Here is a 27,473-nt window from a genome sequence, read left to right as displayed (position 1 = left end):
TTCAGGGTATTCTTGTTTACCAGAGAGGAGATCCGGTACAAGAATCGCGTTCGTTGGTTGACTTTTTTTTATTACATTGGATGCCATTTTGTCACAGGAAAGATTAGCCTCTAGGATGGAACCCAGGTAGGTAATTTCATCTTTCCTTGTGATAATATTGTCACCCACTGTAACCGAGAAGCCGTCGGTCTTGCTGAGTTTGTTATTTGAACCGAAGAGAATGGACTCTGTTTTGCCCATGTGTAATGATAGTTTGTTGTCGGCGAGCCATATGCAGATTTTGCCTAGTTCATCATCAGATGGTATCCAAATGGTATATTCCAATTCCTGATCACCATTCGAAAAAATCGATAAGTATATTGATCCAACGTGTGTACAGTATAACCCATGCTCGCCGCGGCTCAGAGGCTCCAGAATGAACTCTGGTAACTCTGGCTGCATCAGTGGACTGGAAAATGTGGACTGGAATATTTGACAATAGTTGACAAACATGCTCCTTTAAAAAAAGTCTGCATTAAAGATAGAGTAATACCCTGGTTTTCTCAGGAATTGTCAACCCTAATTACCCCCTGAAGTCTAAAGTTTCTAGCTCCACCTTCTCAGAATATTCTCTCTTTTTTTTGTTACATAATGTAAAATTACAGATTCATACCTTCAAAATAAGCCATCAATTGTCAAATTTGAGACGATAGTTTTCAATCAATGTCCTATCAAACATTCTGGTAAAATCCTAACAACTTTTCAGTATAGGACTTGAACTAGATCCAAGTTCATTCAGCTATCTGATGAGAGAACTACACTCCCAGAATTCAATGTGATCATTGTCACTAGAACCATTTCACACCTGGAGCAAAGGCCCAGTCATTCCTTTGTTATTCCAGTGAATGGACCCAGCAGGAGGCCTAGCCTAGCGACAAGCGGCCACTACATAGTTGGGTATTGAAAAAATGCTCATATACACATAGAGAATAATAATCAACAAGAAACATCAACTGTATCAATTGTATTGTACAATGAACAACCCTATATATCGCTTTTGGATTACAATAGTAATACAAGGTAATGTACTGATTTCTTTTGATTTCTCTGTTTGAGAGAGAGAGAGAGAGAGAGAGAGAGAGTGTGTGTGTGTGTGTGTGTGCAGGGGAGTAGCTGGGGGGGGGGGGGGGGGGGGGGGTTAGGATGATTCCAAGGGCCCAGCAAATGCCCCAAATTTTTTTTATAGATTGGGGGCCCCACATTTTTTTAATAGATTGGGGGCCCACAAATTGATTCTTTTCATGGGGCCCAGAATCTCCAGCTACGCCCCTGTGAGCGCACCTTTCTCTAGAGAGCTGTCATCAACGTGATGCGCGCTTGAATGAACTGCGAGATAACTCATAACTCGTACACACACGCACTCTGTCTCTGCCAGTTATGTTGATGAAAAGCATGTTAGACTACTTTTAATACATAAATTAACGTTCCGTCGGGTCCCGTGTATTCTAGAGAATGATAATAATAATAATAATAATAATAATAATAATAATAATAATAATAATAATAATAATAATAATAATAATAATAATAATAATGCAGGACGCGCTGAAGAAGCATACATAGAAGCAGACTCGACATTAACGTTCCGTCGGGTCCCGTGTATTCTAGAGAATGATAATAATAATAATAATAATAATAATAATAATAATAATAATAATGCAGGACGCGCTGAAGAAGCATACATAGAAGCAGACTCGACACAAGTTTCGTCTCGACGCTGCGTCTCAGCGCACACACACACATACACGCACACCACATTATTCTGCGAAGCAGCTCAGTGTCCCGTGGATATTATTGCAAGAGATAATTCATACATATTATGAAAAGCCGATGCCGATCTGTTGTTTAGAATTTGGATGGGGGGTAGCGAGTCTCTGATACCTCTCACCTCTGCGCGGGGGTCTAACACCTATTCACAGCGCACATGCTTCTCTTGTGTGTGTGCGCGCGTGCGTGTATGTGTGTTTCGTGACGTGCTGTAGTTCTCTCGCAAACGGAAATAATTACAAGCATACCATCTAGCAAGAATTAAACGTATTTACAAGTCGTATTATGTTTAGCAAGTAATGAGACATATATAGTACATCTCAAAGCACTCGAAATTGTCATTTTTCTATTTTTATCGATTTCTGAAAATATGTACGTTTAGAGCATTTAGAAGACATTCTAATTCTTTTGTTCTCCGCCCACGGGAGCAATACGCCCCGTTGACTCCTAAGGGTTAACAGAAATGCTGCATGGTCTTGGGCCAGGCGTTCTGGAGACCCTCAACATTGGCTTTCTTTTATGCAAATTAGGAACAAATGTACTGCAGTAGTAAGAAAATCTAAAGCTGATTAAAAATAAAAAATTCGAGAAAAGCCGTGACGTGGCTTTCAACGTCACAATCGTAAACCCGAGATTAGCCGTGAGTGGCGCTCAAAATGCTGTCACTATCCCAATGTGTTTTGAAGTACTTGTTTTAAAGGTCGAGTTGGGGATCAACAATTTTATATATGTAATTGGTGTCTACAGACCCCCTTCTGCTGATGCTAGCTCTTTAGATAGATTAGCTGAGCTCCTTTCGCAATATACTGACTCTGAGGTGATTGTCATGGGTGATTTTAATATTGACTGGTTGAGTGGTCCTGCAAAGCACCTTAAAGAAGTCAGTGGTAACCTCAGTCTTTCACAGTTAGTTACTGAGCCCACCAGGCTAAACCTTAAAAATGACTCTAGGTCTACCCTTATTGATCTTATTTTTGTGAATAAATATGACAGGATCTCAGCTTGTGGGGTTTTTGACTTAGGCATAAGTGACCATTGCCCCACAGCCTGCGTAAGAAGCACGAAACTGCCAAAAACAAGATCTCACACAGTTTTAAGGAGGAATTTTAAATCTTTTAATCACCAATCATTTTTAGATGATCTTGTTTTTTTTAATACTTATTGTAACACTGAAATTGATGTTCAGTTAGCCCTGGACTCCTTTGTAAATACATTTAATTTATTAGTTGACAAACATGCTCCTTTTAAAAAAGTCTGCATTAAAGATAGAGTAATACCCTGGTTTTCTCAGGAATTGTCAACCCTAATTAAAGACAGAAATGCTGCATGGTCTCGGGCCAGGCGTTCTGGAGACCCTCAACATTGGCTTTCTTCTGGGCAAATTAGGAACAAATGTACTGCAGTAGTAAGAAAATCTAAAGCTGATTACTATCTGGAGTTGGTTACAAACTCATACTCTAATCCGGCAAAATTTTGGAGTGCGGTGAATGTGAACAAAATAAAATCATCTAATTCTTTACCCTCTCATATTAAAGTTGAAAACTGTGTGATCTCTGAGCAGAGTGCAATTTGTGTTGCCTTCAATAGGCATTTTGCAGAGGCTGGTAATTTATTTAATAGGAACTATAATGGACCTTGTCCTGTTGATTCTGATTGTTTGTACCCTGTGGGCGTCACTTCCCATTTCTCCTTTCAACCTTTTACACAGTCAGCTGTATTTGATGCTTTGCAATCAATCGATGCAAAGTGTTCTACAAGTGAGGATAACTTAGAGTATTTTTTTATTAAGTTGGCTGCACCAGTTATCGCTGAACAAATGACTTATATTTTTAATCTCTCTATCTCATCAGGTAGATTTCCATCAGGTAGATTTTTGTACCACCGTACAGAAGTGAGGCATTTTCTTTTGAAAGTGGTTACCAATGGTTACAGGCAGCCATGTTGGAAGAAAGAGAACTACACAAACATATGTGATTAAATAGATTAATTAATTATGATAAAAAAAATTATACACCGTCGCCCGGGAGATCTTAAGTTAATCTCACTATCCACACTACAGACGGTTAACCCTTTCACTACCACACTACAGACGGTTAACCCTTTCACTACCACACTACAGACGGTTAACCCTTTCACTACCACACTACAGACGCATAACCCTTTCACTACCACACTACAGATGCTTAACCCTTTCACTACCACACTACATATGGTTATCCCTTTCACTACCACACTGCAGACGGTTAACCCTTTCACTACCACACTACAGACAGTTAACCCTTTCACTACCACACTACAAAGGGTTAACGCTTTCACTACCACACCACACACGGTTAGCCTTTCACTACCACACTACAGATGGTTAACCCTTTCACTACCACACTACATATGCTTAACCCTTTCACTACCACAAACAGACGGTTAACCCTTTCACTACCACACTACAAAGGGTTAACGCTTTCACTACGACACTACAGAAGGTTAACCTTTCACTACCACACTACAAAGGGTTAACCCTTTCACTACCACACTACATATGCTTAACCCTTTCACTACCACAAACAGACGGTTATCCCTTTCAATTTTTTTATTTCATGATTCTCAGGCCACAATGCATGATGTTCCATGATGTTGCTGACTTCCTCACAAGTTCTGTGACGTTGCTGACTTCCTCACAAGTTCCATGACGTTGTTGACTTCCTCACAAGTTCTGTGATGTTGTTGAATTCCTCACAAGTTCCATGACGTTGTTGACTTCCTCACAAGTTCCATGACGTTGTTGACTTCCTCACAAGTTCTGTGATGTTGTTGACTTCCTCACAAGTTCCATGATGTTGCTGACTTCCTCACAAGTTCCATGATGTTGCTGACTTCCTCACAAGTTCCATGACGTTGTTGACTTCCTCACAAGTTTCATGACGTTGCTGACTTCCTCACAAGTTCCATGACGTTGCTGACTTCCTCACAAGTTCCGTGACGTTGCTCACTTCCTCACAAGTTCCATGACGTTGCTGACTTCTTCACAAGTTTCATGACGTTGTTGACTTCCTCACAAGTTCCATGACGTTGCTGACTTCCTCACAAGTTCCATGACGTTGCTGACTTCCTCACAAGTTCCATGACATTGTTGACTTCCTCACAAGTTCCATGACGTTGCTGACTTCCTCACAAGTTCCATGATGTTGCTGACTTCCTCACAAGTTCCATGATGTTGTTGACTTCCTCACAAGTTCCATGACGTTGTTGACTTCCTCACAAGTTCCATGACGTTGCTGACTTCCTCACAAGTTCCATGACGTTGCTGACTTGATTGATTGATTGATTGATTGAAAACTTTATTAACAGATTGCAGAATGGGTACAATACAGTACAGCTCAATACACACAATTGTTAAGGGGATGCAGACCAGAGAAAGACTTTCGTCTTGTTTACATCAGGGTCCCCCATTTTCAATTCATCAGGACATATATGACATACATGACATACAGATAGTCAGTACTGCTACATCTATACATTTATGACATACCAGATTTGCAAATACAGTACTGTTTGTGATACTTCCTCACAAGTTCCATGACATTGCTGACTTCCTCACAAGTTCCGTGACGTTGCTGACTTCCTCTCAAGTTCCATGACGTTGCTGACTTCCTCACAAGTTCTGTGACGTTGCTGACTTCCTCACAAGTTCCATGACATTGCTGACTTCCTCACAAGTTCCATGACGTTGTTGACTTCCTCACAAGTTCCATGACGTTGCTCACTTCCTCACAAGTTCCATGATGTTGTTGACTTCCTCACAAGTTCCATGACGTTGTTGACTTCTTCACAAGTTCCATGATGTTGCTCACTTCCTCACAAGTTCCTTGACGCTGTTGACTTCCTCACAAGTTCCATGACGTTGTTGACTTCCTCACAAGTTCCAATGACGTTGTTGACTTCTTCACAAGTTCCATGATGTTGCTCACCTCCTCACAAGTTCCTTGACGCTGTTGACTTCCTCACAAGTTCCATGACGTTGTTGACTTCCTCACAAGTTCCATGACGTTGCTGACTTCCTCACAAGTTCCGTGACGTTGCTCACTTTCTCACAAGTTCCATGACGTTGTTGACTTCCTCACAAGTTCCATGACGTTGTTGACTTCCTCACAAGTTCCGTGACGTTGTTGACTTCCTCACAAGTTTCATGACGTTGCTGCCTTCCTCAAGTTTCAAGTTTGTTTATTAAATATCACAATAAAAAGTGAAATGCTTGGTTCTGTATGAGCCCCTGAGAGTGTGCTTCATACAGTAAAAAAAAGTAAGAAAGTAAGTAAAAAGTAAGTAAAAAGTAAGTAAGTAAGGAGGAATATACATATATACAATATACAATATAAAGTAGTTCAAATTAGTAAACAGTGAGGTACACTGCAGAAAACTTTGAGGTAAGGTGCAATTGCAAATGAGGTATGAATGTAATGCAAATCTAATAGTTCCATGACGTTGCTGACATCCTCAAGTTCCGTGACGTTGCTGACTTCCTCACAAGTTCTGTGACGTTGCGGACATCCTCAAGTCTCATTGCTGACACAAGTCTCGATGTGATTGTGAACACTTTGAATACGCTTATTGATTACCCAGGCCACGACTCCTCTGATCTGCCCAGAGGGAAAGCTGCCGGAACTGAGCATGTTTAACTTGTGTGTATATTTTAGGGATGTCCGATATTATCGACCTACCGATATTATCGGCCGATATTGGCATAAAAATGTGATATCGGTAAATATCGGTATCGGTTTATGATTTTTTTAACATTTATTTAACCTTTATTTACCCAGGCAAGCAAGTAAGAACACATTGTTATTTTATTTATTGTCAAAGTATGCATAATGTTGTGTTAATTACACGACAAGAGATATGTAATGTTAATTCCTGAAATTATTCCGTTTTTTGGGGGGGAAACACTGCATATATTGGTATCGGTTGATATCGGTTGATATCGGTATCGGAAATTAAGAGTTGGACAATATCGGTATATCGGTATCGGTAAAAAAGCCAATATCGAGCATCCCTAGTATATATATTTTTTTATTGATCTTTTTCCCCCTCCTTTTTCCTCCGATTTTCTCCCATCCCAATGTTAGTTGTTATGCCAATTCCAAATCCCCTTCCTGGTCGCTGCGCACTTACCCCCCACAGTCGGTCTGGGAGAGTGGAGGCTATCACGTGCTTCCTCCGACACACGTCTAGCCAATCAACCGCTTCTTTTCACCTGGCAGCGCGGATTCTCACTGAGAGGGCGTAGCGTGTGGAAGGATCACACTATCCCACTTAGATCCTATCCGCGCTTAGCAGGCGCCCCGACCGAACTGTAGGAGTCAATGTTTACAACGACCCGGACCCACCCCGCCAGCTTCTCCCACCCTCTAATACTGCCAATTGTATTAGTGTGAACGGCCAGCCAAGCTGGTGACAACCCCGGAGCTGTGAGCTGGATTCGAACAGGCGAATCCTAGCGTCTCCGGGGTTGGTGACGAAGGCAATCTCCGCTACGCCACCTGACCGCCCTATCCCTAGTATATTTTAATCTTTCAAAATATTCAGTTGCTGTCGCATGCATATATCTGTGTTTCATTACACATATGAGTGCATGCTTACCAACTGTTTTGCCTGTTTTATTTCAACACTACTATCACCGACATCTAAGAAGGGAGATCCCCCCTTGAATGGCCGTTCTAAGGTTTCTCTCCTCCACATTGCCTGTGGTGCATTTTTTCCTATTGCTAGGTTTTAGTGAGTTTTTCCTTACCTTCGCGTGGGGTATGTCTGGGAGTGTTGCATTTATTTTGCATTTATTTTAAATTTTTTGGACTTGATTTATTGTGATGTTTCTTCTTGACTTGTTTAAAGAAGATGTGTCCGGCCCGCGTGTTGCTTATTAACAGCGGAAGAGTGCAAAAATGCTTCCGCATTCGTCACCGCACGCCACTACGGTAATGCGCCTTTCCTTTCACGCCGCTCAGACAAATGCATATGGCATTTCCGCGTACATTGCAACGAATCACTTGGAACCTCGGCTGTCTTTAACTATGAGTGAACACAACGCAACATTGTAACGTTAACGTGTACTTTACTATGGAATATACATGTATATTATCGCGACGCGTCGTCACAGACTAAACAGTGTTGTGAACACAACACATTGTAACGTTAACGTGTACTTTACTATGGAATATACATGTATTGTTAGAAAATGTTTTGGATCTAAATCACTTGGAGTTTGAAAGTGATATCAGAAGAAACTACTCAACCTCGGCTGTCTTTAACTATGAATGAACACAACACTCTAACTCACCATGTTTAGATAATAAAGTACTCAACCTCTACTTGTCTACTGTCTGACTGAACACAACACTCTACTTACCATGTTTAGATAATGAAGTACTCAACCTCTACTGTATTTAACTATGAGTGAACACAACACTCTAACTTACCATGTTTAGATAATGAAGTACTCAACCTCTACTGTATTTAACTATGAGTGAACACAACACTCTAACTTACCATCTTTAGATAATGAAGTACTCAACCTCTACTGTATTTAACTATGAGTGAACACAACACTCTAACTTACCATCTTTAGATAATGAAGTACTCAACCTCTACTGTATTTAACTATGAGTGAACACAACACTCTAACTTACCATCTTTAGATAATGAAGTACTCAACCTCTACTGTATTTAACTATGAGTGAACACAACACTCTAACTTACCATCTTTAGATAATGAAGTACTCAACCTCTACTGTATTTAACTATGAGTGAACACAGCACTCTAACTTACCATCTTTAGATAATAAAGTATAACCTCTACTGTCTTTAACTATGAAGGAATTACAACCTTTATTTAATGGTTAATATTTTGATAAAAGGTAATTTACTATATTTGTATGGCATGTACACTTAAAGTAGAAAAACAAAAGTAATCTGTAAAATAATAGTGAATTTCCTGTGAAAAAACATTTATTTTTTACAGTGTACGTTACACACACAAATGCTACATTATGACACATTTTACAAAGAAAGGCCTATGTTAAAGTGCAGCTTGGCTTAGAGGATAATGTCTTGTATGAACTACCAGTAATATAAATAATATTAGCAACAAAAATGTGTTCCATCTTCATGTCAGATGATTTTCAAAAAGGAAAATGTACTACGCCTCTGTCGTCTACTCTAAGCCATCCTAGGTTGTCAAAGTGGGCAGGGGTGAGGTGGGTTCTAGACCCATGTTACTGACCAGACACTCTATATCAGTGATGTCTGTTTACTGCAGAGTGGCAGCGCTAACAGAAATAAAAACAACCCAGACCTATGTTAAAGTGCAGCTTGGCTTAGGCGATAATGTCTTGTATGAACTACCAGTAATATAAATAATATTAACAACAAAAATGTGTTCCATCTTCATGTCAGAAGTCAGATGATTTTCAAAAAGGAAAATGTACTGCGCCTCTGTCGTCTACTCTAAGCCATCCTAGGTTGTCAAAGTGGGCAGGGGTGAGGTGGGTTCTAGACCCATGTTACTGACCAGACACTCTATATCAGTGATGTCTGTTTACTGCAGAGTGGAGGGACTGGGAGTGTAACTGAGGGGTACAATTCCCTGACTGTATTGATAAGTATGGTATCATTAAACCACTACCGATTATGTACTTTAACTACTGGCCACACAGTACATGATATAGATATGATGAACACTTTCCCACCATGAAACGAAGTCCACACAAATGTATAAATCGAATATTTTATATAGCAAAGGGTATATACAACGTTCACTTAATGACATTTATGATTTGAATGCACTTGTAAGGCAAATGAGTATTCGTAGGCAAATCAACATTGAATGTCCAATCTCTGGTTACGCAGGGAGCAAGTATACAACCTGGTTCTTTAGGGAACTATAGCGATGGTACTTAAATGATTATAGCTGGATACACTAAAGGGGGGTCCCGCTGGTTGTAAGTCAGTAGGGGCGGGGGGTTAGGAGAGCCGCCGGCGATATCCCATCTGGCCAACGATTTCTTGGGAGAATTCAGAGTGCTGAACACGGTGCCCACAGAACCTCGGTCCACAGATGAATACAGCTGGGCCCTCTTGTAGACGGTAGCTGCCGGTCCACAACGAAGAGACGTGAGGCGACCTCACTCGGGGTAGAGCGCCGTCTCACCTGGACTCCTCTCGGGGGGTAGTTCCAACACTCAGCAGTGTTGGCTGTTATCCATGGCATAATCAAAGCACCCAAAGCAAGTAGATAATCCAAGCCGTGTAGGGCTCGCCGTCGTCCGGGTAAAGTAATCCAATGTGCAGGTCCACTCGTCCTGGCCCAGAACTCCTCGGATGAAAGCACCACACGTGGTCTGCCCAGCCTGGTTAAGACTCTAGATAACGCCAGGAACGATGGGGGTACTGCTCGCTTTATAACTCTAACCGAACGATGCACCATACATAATAGACTATTATTAACTTAATAGAAATACGTCCCACTCGACGGTATAGTGCCAAACTATGACAATTCAACTATTAATCCACACAATGTCTCAATGCCTATTCTGAGGCCAAGTAGGCCATACTGCACCACACGTGGGTCGTGGGTGAGGCTTCACGTCTGTTACTAGGTTGGAGGGTAAAGGACTAATGGACTAAAAGAAAAGTTCTACTTTACTTGCGCCATATATATATGCGCTGTGAACAAATAGTACCATTCGTATTTCGCCAGACGTATTCCTACGCGGAACCGGGCTTGTAACGACATGTTCGTCGGCACGATTGAACTTGAACCAAGGGGCTTGGCTGCTGGCGCCAGGTTCTTGTCCAATGAGAGAATGAAACTATTATGGGCTGTTAGTAGACTAAAGGGATATTCAGTGTATATGTACAAGGAATATACAAGGGATATCAAACGATATACAAATACTATTAAATATATATCCATAAATAAATATATATATTCGGTTTAATCTGATCCTTCACAACAGCCGCACCCTAATTAGTCCCACCTAATTAGCTAAGCAGAGACAGATTAACCGCACTGTCTACCACTCAAGGTCCGCTGTAAGGGTCAGTCAACTCACAAAGTCGTGGGGTCATGGTCGTCATCGATAGTGTCTGGGAGTCTGGGCAGTTCTATTAGCCTCGCCACGGGTCGTTTGTAAGTTCGCCCTTGGACGAGCACCTCAGCTGCTCGGACCTTGCCATCGGCACCGGTGATCACTTTGCTTACGCGGCCAGCCGGCCACATAGCTCTGGGTAGTGACTGGTCGATAATCATGACGACTGTTCCTTCTGTCAAATTGTCTCTCTCTTTTACCCACTTCTGGCGGGTCTGTAGAGACGGTAGGTAGTGGAGTAGAAAGCTGTTCCAAAACTTGTCAGCTAGTACTTGACTGTACCTCCACATTCTTCGGCCGTTCGCTTCTTCAGGCCTGTACATTGTCTGGGGTAGCGCGGGGTCCAGCCGCCCCATCAAGAGTGTGTTGGGGTGACTGGGTCGACATCTGCTACATCACTGGAGACGTAGCCGAGGGGCTTGGAGTTCAATACTCCCTCGATCTCCGTGAGGACTGTCATTAGGACTTCTTCCGCCACAGTCTGGGCCCCAAGCACGGCGTACAGGGCTGTCTTTATCGAACATACTTCTCGTTCCCAGGTTCCACCGAAGTGGGGTGCGTTCGGGGGATTAAACTGGAAGTCAATCTGGGATGGAGCGAGGTGGGTCTTAAGTTCTGGGCCCATAGCTTGGAAGCTCTCTCTCAGCTCTCTTTCTCCGCCTTTGAAGTTTGTCCCGTGATCAGACAACAATGTAGACGGTTTTCCTTTCCGTGATGTGAATCTTCGGAAGGCCATAAGGAATGAGTCTGTGCTCATGGTCGGAAGGAGTTTGATATGTATCGCTCTGGTGGTCATGCATTTGAATACAATACCCCACCGCTTCTCGGTTCCTCTTCCTTTCTTTATATACAACGGGCCAAAACAGTCCATGCCTGTGGAGTGGAATGGCTTGTCGCTGAGTCGGAGGCGACAGGGAGGTAGGTCAGCCATCCGGGGTATGCTGGGCTGCGCGCGCCACTTTCGGCAGTCTAGACAGGTTCGCTGGAAGCGTTGCACTGCTTCTCTTCCTTGAAGTATCCAATAGCGACGTCTGATCTCCGCGAAGACTCTCTCTGCTCCTGCGTGGTGTACATCCTCGTCGTATTTCTTTATGATCAGCTCTGTGACCTTGTGTCGGCTGTTCAAGACTATCGGGTACTTAACGTCATCCGGTAGATTGGGGGCTCTCCGCAGACGACCACCCACTCTGATGAGATTATGGGCGTCGCTCTCGGGTGCCAGGTGGAGCAGTCTGCTGTCTGATGGGACGGGCTTTCCTCCCTGTAGACAGTCTAGCTCATCGGGGAACGAGTCTCTCTGGGCTCGTTGTAGTAGAAGAAGTTCTGCTTCTTCGTAGTCAGCTGCTGAAATGTCGGCAGTGGGCTGAATCTCTGGGTGGTGCCGCAGAAATGTCTTTAGCTGCGCACTCTGTAGGGTAATGCAATCATCTATGTTGGGGTCTGTGGAGGCGACTGTGCTCAGTCCACAGAACATAGGTTTCTTGTTCTCAGCCTCCTCTTTACTCGCTTCCCGTGGGGTGGGCGTAGGCCACTCTTCTTCCGGGAGCTTGAGGAACTCTGGTCCGTCACTGTAGATGTTGCGACGGGTGAGGTCATCTAGGGACATTCCCCGGGTGATGACGTCAGCTGGGTTGTGTTTGGTGTCCACATACCGCCAGCTCGCTGCTTCTGTTAACTCTTGAATCTCGGTGACTCTGACTCCCACGAAGACCTTGTATCTGCATGAATCAGACTTGATCCATGTGAGTACTGTCGTGGAATCTGACCACAAGATTGTTCTGTGCACCGGAATGGTGAGTTCACGTTGGATTAACGTGGCTAGATGCGCTCCTGCTAGGGCTGCGCAGAGCTCTAGACGCGGGATAGATTGTTGCTTTCGTGGGGCTATTCTTGAGCGAGCCAGGATAAAAGCAGTGTGTATCTCTCCTCCCTTCTCTTGGGCACGCAAGTAGGCCACCGATCCATAGGCTACTTCGGAGGCGTCACTGAAGACGTGTAGATCCATCTTGCATGTCTCTGGCCTCACTGTGGGTGGGAAGTAGCTGCGGCGTTTATTGACGCCTGGGAGTGAGCGGAGCTCCGTCTCCCACTCTCTCCATGTGGAGGCAAGGTGTGCGGGTATTGGGTCGTCCCAGCCCTGGTCCTTGTCCCATAGTGCTCGTACAATCATCTTTGCCCTGGTGGTGTAAGGTAGAATACATCCCAACGGGTCATATTGTCTGGCGAGTGTTCTGTACACACTCCGTCTGGTGGTCGGTATCGCCGTCGACCTTCCCTGCTCTGTGGTCAGGGGTTTGTGTCTATAGTGGAGCGAGTCTGTTTTGAAGCGCCAGACTAATCCTAGTGTCATTTCTTGGGCTTCTCCTGGGATGGTCGCCATCCAGGTCTCGCTGCTGGCAGCCTTGTCCGCGGGGGAGAGGCTGCGCAATACGTGCGGGTTGCTGCTGGCCCACTGCCTGAGATCAAAGCCGCCTTTGATCAGAGAGGCGCGTAGCAGCGCACGGCGTCGCCAGTCAATCTTCTTTACGTGTCCCGCTGTGATTAGCTTCTCAATCTCAGCGCGGTACACACTCTCTTGAGCAGGGTCTTTGGCTAGGCGCCGCTCTGTGTTCAATAGATATCGCTCCGTGGCGTCTTTCTTTGCGTGAAAGGTGGGCATTCCCTCTCGCCTCAGGAGTGGAGTTGCGTATCTCATCACTCCGCCGACTGTGACTCTCTTTGTCCCTTGCTCGAGGAGGTTTATGGCGTAAATGTCTTCTTTAGAACGAATGTCTTTCTTTTTGTTCTTAAAGGGCATTGTCTCTAGTGTCCATAGCCTCTCGACATGCTGCAGGAGAGTGGTGTCTTCTTCTGTCGCTCTGGAGTGGAGGCAGCTAGTGGCTGCTGTTCGGTTGAGAGATTTAGCGAGGGGGCCTTGTAGTGTCCACCCTAGGCGGGTCTCGACTGCTGCAGGACAGCCTCGGGGTCCTGTATGGACCCGGTCTATCGGGACTATGAGGTCTGCATGGTCGGAGCCTATCAGCAGGGTCGGGGTGGCGCCGTCTATGAGCGGGATAGGTAGTTGACGCAGGTGCACATATTTATCCATCAGCTTGGCGATGGGGTAGGTGTACTGTGATAGTCCTATTTCTTGGCTGGTGAAAGCATTTGTAATCCTATACCGTCGCTCTGGCTGCCCGCTTGCTGCGATAGTGAAGGAGACATTCTCGCCCTTTATCGTCTTTAAATCTCTTCTTATTGTCCGAATCGTCATTTGGTTCTCGCTCCCCCGCAGTCCCAGCTGGGCCGCAGCGGACGCGAGCAGAAGGGTCTTCTCTGACCCGTCATCAAGGACGGCGTAAGTGTCCATGACTTTATCTTGGTAGCTCAATGTTACACGGACTACCTTTAAGAGCACTTGGGCGCCGCTGCTGCTGGCGGGGTCAATGTACATGACACTTGCCTTGGTGCTGCTCGATGGTGCAGGTGCAGGCTTTCTTCTGTTACTGTCGTGTAGTACATCTAGATGGGCTCCGTCACACCGACTGCACCTCTTCTTTAGGCGGCATTCGGCTGCCATGTGACTGCGCGCACATCGGTAACAGCGCCTGTTGGACTTTATCCATTGACTCACTTCTTCTGCATTCATCTTTGTGAACAGGTCACATTGTGACAGCCAGTGTTCCTTCTCGCAGTACGGGCACACCATCTTCCACTTCTCTTTTCTCGAGGGGGTACTGTGGTTCTTACTGCTCGGTACTGATTCTGATTGGTGCATGACAGTCACCGATCTTCTTCCATCGTTTATTCTCCTGGGTCCCTCTCTGGAGCTTGGTGTGCTCCGCACGAACGTATCCAGTCGTAAGCTGCTGACTTCTCTCGCCAGGAAGTCGGCTAGATCGAGGAGGGATGGTTCGGGACCGTTAGGATCACGGTGGTCTCTCTGCCGCCTGAAGCGCTCTTGTCTGGCGGGTGGCAGCTTCTCTAAAATCCTCTCGACGTTAGAGTTGGCGTATAGCTCGTGCATACCCTTTTCCCGTTGCGCTCCCAGCATCCCTACCAGGGACTGCACTTTTATAGACAGGTCGTCTAATGAGCGATTGTCTGTTGCTGGGGGTAGGCGGTCAATATGCCTTATCTCTTGGATTACGTAATCCCATATACGTCCATATCTCTGGTCCAGCGCTGCTAGAGCCGCGGTGTATGGGGTCGTAGAGGTGGCATAGGCTAGCGCTATATTGTGCGCTCGCGGTACTTTCAGGTGCTTCAGTAATATTGCATACTTGTGGCGTTCATCAGCGACATCCACCATCATTGTCTCTAAGCACATCCGGAGCTCCGTGTACTGTGCTCGATTCTCATAGGTGAAGTCTGGAAACGTCGGTGTGGCAATGTATGACGCCGTGGATGGCTGATACATCGGCGAGCGTTGGGGGAGAGACCTCCTAGGCGAGTCTCCTCTTGCGCCTCTCTGTGGGCTGGTACCGGCAGGGTACCATGGCCCGCTGGTCCAGGTGCTATTCCTCGGGGCTGGTCGTGCGTCGTGCTCACCCGTGAATAGGGTCGGGGGTCTGTAGCGCAGCGCCGCGGGGGTATAGCCTGGGCTGTACTGGACCTCCTGGTCCGGTGGAGTACTGTGCTGTCGTCGGGCTTGGTTCTCCTCCTCTCCCTCTTCTTCTTCTATCAGGTCCTCTAGATCCTGTAGTCGTTTATTTAGCTTCTCCGCAGTGTATGCCGCTCCTTCCTTGTAGCTGGGTCTCGCTTGGACCGGTCTGGGAAGGGGGTCTGCGGGGGGTATAGGCTTGGTCTGTTGGTCAAGTTCAGGGTCGCTCTTCTTCGCTCCGTTGCTGTGTCTGGAGTCGATCGCGTTCACCCTGAAGTCGATCGCGTTCACCCTGAAGTCGATCGCGTTCGGTAGAGGCTGTCAGGCTGGCGAGGAACGCCTGTGATAGCATCCTCTCCGCTTCGCTGGGGGAAGACGGTTGTAGAGGTGAGCCGCTCCTGGCTGTACTCGTTGGGGAGTCCTGGAGCTCTATTTCCTCGGCGCTCTCCTCCTCTTCTTCCGTGCAGAGTTCTCTCTCTGTAGGGTTGTCTTCCTCCCGGGGCTGGTCGGGGACTACTTCTTCGGTATTGGCGGGGGGTAAAGGCATGTCAGCTCTCTCCTGGTCCCCACCGTGAGCTTGGTCAGTTACATTAGAACCCACTAGGGCCTCTGTGGTCGGGGTAACCTGGTCGTTAAGGTCAGACATAATTTTACTTTCTACTTTTACCGCGTTTACCGTTTGTCGAAGGCTAGGTAGTTGACTGACAGCGTAATCCTCTAAGTACTGAGGTGTCTGTCGTCTGCGCCGCGGGCGTTCTACGTTAGGAGGACCGTTTCGTGGAGTGTTCATCATAGGCCATTTCAATATTAATAACACTATATTAATATTACACTAGTTACCATCCGGCTCGAAGGACCAATTGTAACTGAGGGGTACAATTCCCTGACTGTATTGATAAGTATGGTATCATTAAACCACTACCGATTATGTACTTTAACTACTGGCCACACAGTACATGATATAGATATGATGAACACTTTCCCACCATGAAACGAAGTCCACACAAATGTATAAATCAAATATTTTATATAGCAAAGGGTATATACAACGTTCACTTAATGACATTTATGATTTGAATGCACTTGTAAGTAAGGCAAATGAGTATTCGTAGGCAAATCAACATTGAATGTCCAATCTCTGGTTACGCAGGGAGCAAGTATACAACCTGGTTCTTTAGGGAACTATAGCGATGGTACTTAAATGATTATAGCTGGATACACTAAAGGGGGGTCCCGCTGGTTGTAAGTCAGTAGGGGGGGGGGTTAGGAGAGCCGCCGGCGATATCCCATCTGGCCAACGATTTCTTGGGAGAATTCAGAGTGCTGAACACGGTGCCCACAGAACCTCGGTCCACAGATGAATACAGCTGGGCCCTCTTGTAGACGGTAGCTGCCGGTCCACAACGAAGAGACGTGAGGCGACCTCACTCGGGGTAGAGCGCCGTCTCACCTGGACTCCTCTCGGGGGGTAGTTCCAACACTCAGCAGTGTTGGCTGTTATCCATGGCATAATCAAAGCACCCAAAGCAAGTAGATAATCCAAGCCGTGTAGGGCTCGCCGTCGTCCGGGTAAAGTAATCCAATGTGCAGGTCCACTCGTCCTGGCCCAGAACTCCTCGGATGAAAGCACCACACGTGGTCTGCCCAGCCTGGTTAAGACTCTAGATAACGCCAGGAACGATGGGGGTACTGCTCGCTTTATAACTCTAACCGAACGATGCACCATACATAATAGACTATTATTAACTTAATAGAAATACGTCCCACTCGACGGTATAGTGCCAAACTATGACAATTCAACTATTAATCCACACGATGTCTCAATGCCTATTCTGAGGCCAAGTAGGCCATACTGCACCACACGTGGGTCGTGGGTGAGGCTTCACGTCTGTTACTAGGTTGGAGGGTAAAGGACTAATGGACTAAAAGAAAAGTTCTACTTTACTTGCGCCATATATATATGCGCTGTGAACAAATAGTACCATTCGTATTTCGCCAGACGTATTCCTACGCGGAACCGGGCTTGTAACGACATGTTCGTCGGCACGATTGAACTTGAACCAAGGGGCTTGGCTGCTGGCGCCAGGTTCTTGTCCAATGAGAGAATGAAACTATTATGGGCTGTTAGTAGACTAAAGGGATATTCAGTGTATATGTACAAGGAATATACAAGGGATATCAAACGATATACAAATACTATTAAATATATATCCATAAATAAATATATATATTCGGTTTAATCTGATCCTTCACAACAGGGAGACTATGAGCTTCAATGTTTTTTTGCCCCACTAATGTTCAAAGCCACCAACGCGCTCAGGTTGTGTCGCTTTGCAGGTCGCCCAGCTTGAACTCGCCTCCTTGAGCCGGCTGGCAACTTCCTGCGTGCCACTGCAGTTGGCTGGCAGCCAATGATCGGGCCTTGCCGCATCGCAGCTCGCCGTAATGCGGCAGCCCTCGTCGACAGGCTCCCGGACTTGCCGAATGTGTGGTAGGCTGACGACAATGCGGAAGGGTTTCTCTTCAGCCAGGGCCGGACTGGGGAAATAATTCATACCGGGAGATATAGCGCGAAATATAGCCCCAGTCAGGCCACTTTTTAAGCGGGGGGTCCCCCACCAGGACATTTTTTGTTACAAAGACTTAATTTCCTGCATTCTGGTGAATTTTAGTGCATGTGAATCACAAACTAATGAGCCAACAATTGCTTAGTACAATGTACTGTTATGGACCTCAAATAAAACTGTTGTGGCACTAGCAATGCTACTCTCTCTCTCCACCTTCAAAAAGAAAAAAGCAAGAGCACAACATATTTTTCTATTTACTATTATAATAAAGTTAACCACTCTCTCCTCTAAGGGCCTTTCTTTTTCTTTGTTTTATCCCTCTCTCCTCCACCCTTTCTCTTTCTTCCACTGTCCATCTTGACATCAACGTTAATTGACTTTCGCTCTACTGTATCTCTCCCGAGTCCCTCACTACCTGGCTCATTGCCTGGCTGTTATTCTGCATCTGAGTGCCGTCTGCCATTCCATTCGCCGCCTCCGCTGTCAATCAGTTGTATCGCCTGGTCCCGCCTCCACCAATCACAAGCGGCAGCACGGCTCCATTGTGTGTGTGTGATCCGCCGGCCCGTGAGAGAGAGAGTCAGATAGTTCTCCAACTCTGTGGCAGACAGTGAAATCCTGGTTGTTCCCCACCCATCTAGGTTATCTAACTATCGCGCCGCGCCGCCGCCACAACTAGAAACAATCGCCTGACAAAAAAAAATTTAAAAATAATAATAATAATAAAAAAAGTTTTTTTTTCTTTTTTATATATATATATTTTTTTTATCTGTGCAGGCCAGGCCACGGGAAAACTCCCGGTGCTCCCGATGGCCAGTCCGGGCCTGTCTTCAGCAGCAGAAACTGTTTTGACATGGCCGCGACTCCAGCAGCGAAGAGGGGGTCGAGACTGTGTTGCCTGATATCTGATATCATCTCCTCGCGATCCTGTTCCATCTGCATACTGCTACTGCTTGGCCCAGGGATGCTCTCGCTGGGTACACCTCACAAACCCCACCACTGCGTCTAAAGTCCAAATGAATGCAAAAACAGCAGGCTAGCTATTTAGGTATTAACAATTGTAGTATTGACCTGTACTAATAAATCAATCAATCAATCAATCATGTAACCTACAGCACAGCATGTAATAAAATGCATTAACAACACCCCTTAGCTGTTATAACTATGTACTAAAATGATGTACCTCTGCTTTGGCTTGGCTGAATCAATCAATCAATCAATCAATCAATCAATCAATCAATCAATCATGTAACCTACAGCACAGCAGGTCCCCTTAGCTGTTATAACTATGTACTAAAATGATGTACCTCTGCTTTGGCTTGGCTGAATCAATCAATCAATCAATCATGTCACCTACAGCACAGCAGGTCCCCTTAGCTGTTATAACTATGTACTAAAATGATGTACCTCTGCTTTGGCTTGGCTGAATCAATCAATCAATCAATCAATCAATCAATCAATCAATCAATCATGTAACCTACAGCACAGCAGGTCCCCTTAGCTGTTATAACTATGTACTAAAATGATGTACCTCTGCTTTGGCTTGGCTACGCGAATCAATCAATCAATCAATCAATCAATCAATCAATCAATCAATCAATCGCGTACATCTTAGTTAGCTCAGTTAGCTGCATGTTAGCTCCATGTTAGCTCAGCAGTTAGCTCATGTTAGCTCAGCAGTTAGCTCATGTTAGCTCAGTAGTTAGCTTCATGTTAGCTCCATGTTACAGTAGCTCAGCAGTTAGCTCATGTTAGCTCAGTTAGCCCAGTAGTTGGTGATTAATATGAACCAAAGCGTGATTAAATTGAAACGACGGTGCACCTGGGCGAAGGAAAAGGAAAGGCGCATTACCGTAGTGGCGTGCGGTGACGAATGCGGAAGCATTTTTGCACTCTTCCGCTGTTAATAAGCAACACGCGTCCGGCCCATGGGGACATTAACGTGTGTTGTCGGGCCTTACAAATACATTTGATTTGATTTGTGTAGTGTAGTGTAGTGTAGTGTTGTGACTGGTTGTGTTGGTTGTTGCTCTTCTTCAGGCTACAAAGAGCTGCTCAAGTGTGTCTCGGGGAGATTCAACAACAGGGAGCTGGTTGGCATCATGGGGCCATCTGGAGCTGGGAAGTCCACCCTGATGAACATCCTGGCTGGATACAGGTGAGTCTTTCTCTGGGCTGGGATCGGCTGGACTGAACAGGCTTTTTACACACATACTGTATATATATATATATGTCAAATATACCTGTATATAATCCTTCTATATACCTACTTTTATACCTGCATATAACCCGTACAACTCTGTATGATAGCATGTAAAATAATGCTGTATATACCGTATGTATATATTATTTTTAATTTGTATTCTCACTGTGTAATATATATATTATATATATATATATATATATATATATATATATATATATATATATATATATATATATATATATAAGGGCTGTCAGTTTATCGCGTTAATTAGATTAATTAATTACACAGCAAATTATCGCGTTATGAAAATTAACTCACAATTAATTACACTTTTTTTTTATATATATATATATATATATTTTTTTTTGTATCTCATTCATTCCATGAGAATGTAGAATACACATTTACAGACTTTTTTTCTAATATGGTCTATTTGCATGTTCTTGGTATCTGATTCTAGGGACATCTATGAATCTCAGGGAATGTATTCCCAGTGTCAGAAATACTGTGGGCTAGATCCACAAAGAATGGATTGCACGGTGCAAGTTGCACCCTTACTTTATGAATTGAAAATGGGGGACCCTGATGTAAACAAGACGAAAGTCTTTCTCTGATCTGCATGCCCTTAACAATTGTGTGTATTGAGCCGTACTGTATTGTACCCATTCTGCAATCTGTTAATAACATTTTCATTCAATCAATCAATCTGCGCGGTGATTGATTGAATGAAAATCTTATTGAGTCAATTGTAATGAACCAAATGAGAATATCAATAATATTTTTTTTGACTGTGAATAACACCATGTTCAAATTGACCAGACCTGAACAATCTAAGCAAATTAATAGATGGAAGATGATTAAACAGAAGGTTTTGTAGATACAGTAGGCTACTGAATTCTGCCATCTGGACACATGCAATTTGAAATATGATTATAGAATATAGAATATCAGGCATAAAATAGTTATGCGATTAAAATGCGATTAATTAGATTAATTAATTACAAATCCTGTAATTAATTAGATTAATTATTTTAATCGCCTGACAGCACTAATATATATATCTCTTTCTACATGCCTGCATACTGTATAATAACTTTTCGGTAACGGTCTGTCTGAGCAGGGAGACGGGGATGAAGGGTCAGATCCTGGTGAACGGACAGCTGCGCAACCTGAAGAACTTCAGGAAGATGTCCTGCTACATCATGCAGGATGACATGTTGCTGCCTCATCTGACCACGTGGGAGGCCATGATGGTGAGGTCACAACACACTCACCTCTGACTGAGGGAGGCCATGATGGTGAGGTCACAACACACTCACCTCTGACTGAGGGAGGCCATGATGGTGAGGTCACAACACACTCACCTCTGACTGAGGGGGGCCATGATGGTGAGGTCACAACACACTCACCTCTGACTGAGGGAGGCCATGATGGTGAGGTCACAACACACTCACCTCTGACTGAGGGAGGCCATGATGGTGAGGTCACAACACACTCACCTCTGACTGAGGGAGGCCATGATGGTGAGGTCACAACACACTCACCTCTGACTGAGGGGGGCCATGACGGTGAGGTCACAAGATGGGTGCGAGGTGGAGGTTATTGTAGTTAACCGAAATGAGAGAAAACAACAAACTAGACTTTCGGGAGAGAAATGGAAGGGAAAAAACTGAAAATAACAAAACTAACCACATTGGTCAAATGTGTCAACACAGCGAGTGTAACGAGCCAGAACCCAAACACAGACACACAATGAGCAGAGTAAAACCCAAATGCGGGTACATTTATTTATACAAAATATTAGAACAGGGGAATTCTAGGAATAGGGGTAAACTAAACAAGAAAATTAAATGGAATAAAAGAGGGAGTCAGGAGGTTCACCAGGCCGGAGGTTCACCAGGCAGGAGGTTCACAAGGCAGGATGTTCACCAGGCGGGAGGTTCACCAGGCGGGTGGTTCACCAGGCCGGAGGTTCACCAGGCAGGAGGTTCACAAGGCAGGAGGTTAACCAGGCAGGAGGTTTACCAGACAGGAGGTTCACCAGGCGGGGTATTCAGGAGGTTCAGAAAAACAAAGTAACAACTCAAACAAGACAGAGCACAGCATATCAACTGGTATCTCAATGGAAAAGACAGAGGACTCGACTAACGGGATGTAAGTCTACGATCTGGTGAAAGAGTGGAAGAGTTGTGACCAGTCTTTTATGGCAGGGCTGATTGGATAGTAAACAGCTGATGGCCTGACTCACCACACCTGGAGAGAGAGAGAGAGAGAGAGAGAGAGAGAGAGAGAGAGAGAGAGAGAGAGAGAGAGAGAGAGAGAGAGAGAGACAGAGAGAGAGAGAGAGAGAGAGAGAGAGAGAGAGAGAGAGAGAGAGAGAGAGAGAGAGAGAGAGAGAGAGAGAGAGAGAGAGAGGAGATCTTGGTGTATTATGTTCATCGAGACGTCTACGTGACCGTGAGTCATTTCCCTTCACACAGTGTTGAGTTTGTATTGAACAACACCGATTCTGAACTTTTTGAATCTTGCCACTGACAAATACCCCAGTATTACAAAAGCAAAGCAAATAAACTGAAACTAATAAAAACGTAAAAATGTTAAACTCACTTCAGGGTGTCAATAATGTGGTCAAGAGGCATGGTTTCTATCTTGTTGTACAACACTCTTCTCTCTTTGAGAGACGTTGGAGGAGAGAACGATAGGGGCGGGCACCACCTCTTTTATAGTCGCCCTAAGTTGGAATACGTTGATGAGTGGCTACGCCCAGAGCGCCCTCCAGTGGGGACAGATATATATGCACCAAGGCAATCACTGAGGGAGACAATTGTCTACACAGGTAAACAGTTACTAGCGTAAACAGTCATATGTACAGTTGGACAGTTACTAACAATCCCATACAGAGTCTCTTATCTCAACATAAACAATAAAAAAAACTAAACTAAAAATAGCAAACCCACTCTGGAAACTAAAACTACATTAAAAAAATATATATTTAACATCTTGTTCAAAAGAGTTAAATCCTCTTGTTCACCAGTTGAATCCTCTTGTTCACCAGTTAAATCCTCGTGTTCACCAGTTAAATCCTCGTGTTTACCAGTTAAATCCTCGTGTTCACCAGTTAAATCCTCTTGTTCACCAGTTAAATCCTCGTGTTCACTAGTTAAATCATCGTGTTCACCAGTTAAATCCCACCTCTCTCCCCAGGTCTCAGCTAATCTGAAGATGAATGAGAGCATGAAGGTGAAGAAGGAACTCGTAAGTGTGACGTTATTGATTTTCATTAAAGCTGTGTGTTTTCTTCTCTCCTCCCTATATTTTCACGTCTGTACGGATATGATTTTTGAGGCTATGGCTCCAAAAACTAGACCTTTTCCTTTAACATTTGATGGCATAACGATATTTGAATACTTCTCAAGTTCAAGTTTCAAGTTTTGTTTTACTTGTCACGTATAAAGTATAAATGTACATTACAGTGAAATACTTGGTTCTGTTCTGTCTTTCGCTGTCGACTAAAAACACACTTCTTCAATCAATATAAGAAAAAAATTAAATAACCCACTAACCTTCTTACTGTCCTATACTACCATGCACTCCTCCTACTATACTAATATGTTTTATGTCTATGCACTCAATACTGCAGCACCCAAGTTTCAGCACTGTTTGATCATTGTTACTCAGCTGACTTGTCGCTTTGGATAAAAGCGTCAGCTAAATGACAAAATGTAAAAATGTAAATGTATGAGCCCCCTGATAATGTGCTTCATACAGTAAAAGTAAGAATAAAGTCCAAACACGATACAAAATATACAATATACAAACTAAAGTACAACATAAAGTACAAAATTAAGGACAAAATGCAAACAATGAGGTACAAAATGTAAACTCAATTTTTTTAATGCAAAATGCTAAAATGAGGTATGGATGTAGTTGCCAGCAGGCTACATAATTTACACAGTGATTTTCTTTTGTTTGTTTGTTCATTCTTCGGCTTCCATCCCTAATAGTCTATTCTAATCCAATTTGCATCATACATTCTATGCAATATGTTTCCAATTGGTATTATGTTCATGGGATTCCAAAATCACAATGATAGATAGATATTGTTGATGATGGTATTATAAACCTCTGTGTGTATCCATACTAGCATGAGTTTTAGAGGCCAGTTATAACATATTGACAATTAATTAAGCCCCCTCTTAAGTCAAGTCAAGTCAAGTCAAGTCAAGAGTTTTATTTGTCACGGCTTACAAGCATACAGTGAAATGCGGGGGGTCATGTGTGCAATACAAGTAATAAGACAGGAATGAGAATAGGACATTTGTGCAATAATACAATGTGCAATAATACAATGCAATAATACAAGTAATAATAATAACAGGTATATGTACATACAGTTTACAAGAGCATGGTAAGACATGCTAAGGTCCTGCGATAGTGCAATACACAGTTAGCTACGGATGAGGCACTGGGTCTTATGTACACTACTATACAATGCTATGCTATACAATCTACAGTTATACTATGTGTCTTTATGCTAGCTTGCTATATCCTTCTGTTTACTATACAAGAACTGTGTGCGTGTGCAGCATGTGTGTGTGTGTGTGTTCATGCTAAAGTGACTGCTTAGTGTGTGAGCATGTATACAGTGTGTGTGTTGTGTGTGTGCTCATGTGTGCTTGTGCGTGGAGAGTTCAGTGTTCAAGATTCTGATGGCCTGGGGGAAGAAGCTGAGCTGAAGTCTCTCTGTCCTAGTTGCTGGTGTTCGCAGGCGTTTGCCTCACCGCAGCAGCTTGAACAGGCTGTTGTTGGGGTGGTGAGGGTCTTTCCTTATTCTGCAGGCTCTGGATTTGCACCTTTTGTTATATAAGGCCTGCAGGGGTGGTAGTGCAATGCCCGTTGTACGCTCGGCTGAGCGCACCACTCTCTGTAGGGCCTTCTTGTCCTGATGTTTCCATACCAGGCAGTGATGTTTCCAGTCAAGATGCTCTCTACAGCTCCGAAGTAGAAGGACTGGAGTATCTTTCCCGATACTTCCTTAACTGTCTCAAGTGGTAGAGGCGCTGCTTCGCCTTCTTTACGACTCAGAGTCTATGTGTGTTGTCCATGTCAGGTCCTCTGAGATGTGGACCCCCAGGTACTTAAGCCCATTAACACTTTGATCGCCATGGTTAAAATTCATAATTTACCATCCCTCGCCAGCTCTATTTGTCTATGGAGAAGTTCCCCTTCTTTGCAGGGCTATAACTTTTTAAATTGTATTGCTAAATTGCCATTATCATGGCCCATTCAAGGTCCTATATGTATTGTTCAGGGTGTATCAATGTTATACTTTTTCATTCACATATTCATACTAAAATACGGTCTAAAGTATAAGTATGTTTTTATCGTTTTCTGCAGCTTTCTTCAGGACGTGATTTATAGCTCCAAATGCATTATATTGATGATGAAATACAGTTTGATAGCAATCGGCGCAAGATAAAAAATTTCAACTGGACGTGGTTCTAGAAGTTACTACGTATCATCTGATGTTGACCGGATGGGCGAGGGGGCGTTTATAATTCAGTGGGCAACGTTATACCATTCATCTAGTGTGGGTCATATGATCATCAGATCAGTTAGTATAGAAGACGTTAGAAAATAACGTTGAAACTCACCGTGGCTTCCTCGCGCCGCTGGCAGATGAGCGTGGAACAGAATTTTTTCTATTATGGGATGGAGAAATGCCCGATCCATTTCCAGGTTGTATAATAGTATATACGTCCAAATCATGTTGTTTTTTCGAGTTATTTGCACCGATCGATGTTCACTGTGTAAAGACGGAGTCTCTCTAACGATAGTGAGTGCCCGGACCACATATGGATGAGCACTTCCGGTTCAAAGGGTAATTTCCACCAGATGGCGCTCTTGAACCGCTAGAGAGTTGAGTGGAGCTTTGCAGTGTGTCTCAGGGCCGCGGAGGGGAAATATGATTTCGATCACAGATTTTTGAAATATTGATATCAAAGACGAGTTACGGCGTCTTCGGCAGAATGAGCATGGCTAGGAATGACGTCTTAACACGTCATCGGCGATCATAGTGTTAATTAAGCCCCCTCTAAATACTGTAGTGATTTATAGTATGCCTGTGTTTTCTTTGTACACACTACCATAGAGATATTATTATTTAGTATTTCTGTAGGAAGATTACAGAATGGTGGATTGCTAAAGTATTGCTGTGGTTTTTACCATAGAAACACTATATGTATATGGTTATTTTAATAGTGATTCACTCACTGTAGTACTTTAGTAGTAATGGCTGTGTGCAAAGAATACCACAGGAATGCAATGTTATGTGTATTTGTTGATGATTTTGTGATGATATATATACAAGTCATATACCTTTGATATGGGAGTATTCGGGGGTTTCAGGGGATCAGCCAGAACGGTTTCGGCTTATTGCACATAACATGTTTATCTTGCAATCTATGAAAAAAGACTGTATTATCTTGGAAATGCGTGATGTTTAGCGTGTAATAAACTACAATCTACAGCGTGTGGAAACAAACTATTATTCCCATGCTGGACTACAAGTAATGTTTGTCGAAATGGGCCACACCGTGTCTCTTCAGCTATAATACAGAACACAAACACAGCTTTGCAAACATAGTGCAACGACCACGGAAACGACTAGAAAGGCTGGCATTCTAAAGGTAAATTAACCAAACAGCGTGGCACTCAAAGTGTTAAACAATAAATTCATTAATCAATAATTTCTTTGTTTTATGCACCTTTCTAAAAGCTCTGTGGATATCATTATTATTTTCAAATGGTTACTCTACATAAAAACGTTATCTATATTGTAGCACCTTTAACCATAAAGAAAACGACATGGGGATGTTTAAAATGCGACGTACCTCCCCGGTCCATATTTATCGGCGTTTGTGTCTCAGGTGATGATGACCGGGAGGATGTGACCCTCTCTGCGCCACCCCCATGCTTCAAATAGATCTGCCATCAGCTCTATTTTTCAATTTTTCAAAATGTGCAGTTGCTATTGCATGCACTTATCTGTGTTTCATTACACATATGTGTGCATGCTTACCAACTGTCTCGCCTGTTTTATTGCAACACTACTATCATGACATCTAAGAAGGGAGTTCCCCGCCTTGGACGGCCCTTCTAAGGTTTCTCTC

General features: G+C 43.9%; 1 pseudogene across 1 annotated transcript in view; it reads left to right on the top strand.

Moving 5' to 3' along the window:
• The window catches only part of LOC311233616 (ATP-binding cassette sub-family G member 4-like), a 126,442-nt pseudogene that overhangs the window by 8,582 nt on the left and 90,387 nt on the right, over positions 1–27,473 (top strand). The window contains exons 2-4 of the transcript in view: positions 20,136–20,253; positions 21,422–21,554; positions 23,506–23,556. The product of the transcript in view is annotated as an ATP-binding cassette sub-family G member 4-like (transcript). The remainder of the gene's footprint in view (positions 1–20,135; positions 20,254–21,421; positions 21,555–23,505; positions 23,557–27,473) is intronic.

This window comes from Notolepis coatsorum, assembly GCF_963971535.1.
Source record: "Notolepis coatsorum genome assembly, chromosome: 8".
NCBI classification, from domain to species: Eukaryota; Metazoa; Chordata; class Actinopteri; order Aulopiformes; family Paralepididae; genus Notolepis; species Notolepis coatsorum.
The sequence above is the reverse complement of the archived record's forward strand: the minus strand, read 5'-3'. Positions and strand labels throughout refer to the sequence as shown.